This window comes from Rattus rattus, chromosome 4 (genome assembly GCF_011064425.1).
Source record: "Rattus rattus isolate New Zealand chromosome 4, Rrattus_CSIRO_v1, whole genome shotgun sequence".
In the NCBI taxonomy this organism is placed as follows: domain Eukaryota; kingdom Metazoa; phylum Chordata; class Mammalia; order Rodentia; family Muridae; genus Rattus; species Rattus rattus.
Window position 1 is genome coordinate 4429511 of NC_046157.1, and position 2686 is coordinate 4432196.

Sequence of the window (2686 nt, forward strand, 5' to 3'; positions counted from 1 at the left end):
CTTGCTGTCTGAACAAACATTATCAGTTTGAAGGTTAATATTCCTTTACCCCTTTACCCAATCATTTAATGCCAAGGCTTGAAAGCCCCCTATGTGCATTTTCCCTATATAAGCCCTAAGCCCCAAGGCCCAAGCATTCAATTTCTAACCTGTTGTGCAAGGAGTTTTGTGGCCCGAGTCCAAACTTGAATAAGAAAGACTCTCATGTACCTGCATTAGAGTTGTGGTCCCAGGTGTCTCTTGTGGGGTTTAGGAATTGTTGGCATAACATTGTGGAGACTCATGCAGAACTCCTCAGCAGATCCCCAGGATCCCTGACCCAGAGAGTCTAGTGCTGGCCAGTGAATGTTCACTATTTCTGTATTGTCCTTGTTTCTCCGTTATCACTTTTGTTTTGAGAAAGGCCTTACAGTATAAGTGGCCAAGATTGGCCAAGAGCGGGCGCACTGGAGGAAGATGTTCCTGACCTCTGAGGGTGAGTCGGTCACCCGTGAGGGGCAGGAGGTGGGGGGTTGGTAGAGAAAGAGGAGCCTCACAGTCAGTTACTATCTCCCCACGTCAATTTCAGTTTCCAAGGCAGGAGTCTGAGAGTCCGAATGTTTGAATGCACTTCAGGTTTTAGTCACAACTTGGCTACTCCGTGTGTGTTTGTTTGTCTACTGTGTTCCTTTTGGTATTTACTTTCTATCTGTATGGGACTTCGATGGATGCTATTGGACAGACCGATTCTCACCCTCTCAATACCATTTTAGCTCATTAGAAAGAAGTCAGGACCACACAACCTCTCGGTAGATGTGATTAAAGGGAAAATGACCACTTACTGCAGTTCAGTGTGGCCAACTCTTGATGTTGGCTGGCCACCAGAGGGGACCTTCCATCTTTCAATGGCATTATCAGTAGAAGACAAAATGTTTCAACGGCTAAGAGGCACCCTGATCAAGTCCCCTATAAAGTAGTGTAGAATGATTTGGTTACCAACACGCCATTTTGGGGTAAGTCTTTTCTCTTTCCCCTTGCTAATGTTTCCTCACCAACAGAAACAGAGTCAGCCCTGGGGACAGGAGAATGGAAGCAGGAAGTTGCCAATCCGACTGTACCTCTTCACCCTATATTACAGGATAGCAACCCTGAGAATATTGTCTTCCCTCTGCCTTGCACACCTTCCTCAGTGCAGGTGCCAGTGCAGCCAGCAGCCAGCGCTGCCCCAGGTGCCAGGTCAAGAAGAAGCACCAGGCTCTGGCTCTAGGGGTGTCAACTTCAAGAATAGAAGGGAATGGCACAGGGAATGAGAAGCAGCCATGTGGTGCCTCCTCAGGCTGTAGAGACAGAGACAGATTCTACTGTTTTATCACTAAGAGCTGCTTCATTTTATTGGTGAATGATACACAATTCTTTGTTTCCTCTGTCTCTTTGTCATTTATGTATTAGACTATATTTTCAATTTCTATATCGTATTTCTGAACTCTATATGAAGTTCATAAAAATAGGTAAAGTGCAATGATTTAACCTCTCATTTTCATTAGGTAAAATCTTTGAGTGTTTCATCCTATGTAGAGGAAATAGAATGTTGTTCATCAATCACTTTCAAAGTTTTAAGCCAAGTAGAGTCACTGAGGCACCATTGGACTTACTCTTCATGTGTTCACAGGTGTTTGATATTTCTATACGATGACTATTTTTTTTATTCAGCTAATATTTCCTACCATTTGTATTTTATTTTGAGATTTCTCCATTCCCTTACCTCCCTCCATCCTTCCTGTATGTCTTTCCCAACCTCTTCTTTATATATATATATATATATATATATATATATATATATATATATATATATATATATAAACATGTTGAGTCTTTGAAATGTTACTTGTCCGTCTGTTTACAAGGCTGACTATTCAGCACCACAAAATGAATCACTTTGATCTATCATGGTCAGAAACACGTCTCCTGCTCTCATCTTTACTCAGTCCCCTGTAGTTATTTCTGTAGGAATGAGGCCTCATGTTTTTTTTCCCCAATCCAGTCTGGTATGCTTTGTTGGTATCATCCTTGTTTGGCTCACAATGTTTCCCATTTTAGATTCCATTTCTTCCTTAAACTCTGTTTGTATATGCGGTCTGAGTTTTGACATCACAAAATTGTCTCAATTGATTCTTTGTATTTTATCATATTCTTACAAAAACTCTTTATGAAAATGGCTCAAATAAAAAGAAGATAGAAATATACATAGGCACAGTTTGAGAAAATGTTTGACTCCGTAAGTATGTTTTCTTAGAAATATATGTTTGGGGGCATTTTAATAACTCTATGAATTGTGGGATTCCTCCATTCTATAAGTGTGTGTGTGTGTGTGTGTGTGTGTGTGTGTGTGTGTGTGTATGTGTGTGTGTGTGTTTCTTTGGTATATAGAAGTGTTTGAATTCCATATAGTCCCAGTCATTGATCCTAGGTACCTTTTCCCAAGGCTATTGAGATTTTATTTTTTAAAAAAATCTTACCTATACCTGCAACTTGAAGTGAACTATTTTTTTTTCTTGAGCATGTTTTTACATGGTGCTTAAGATTCTATATATTCTGTTCAAGTATCTATTTTAATTTCTTTTTAAGTATCATTTTTCTTTGGCTGAGTTACCAATTTCTCTACCTTTTCGTTGAGCTCTTCCACTTGGTCAATCTGTAAGTGAGAATT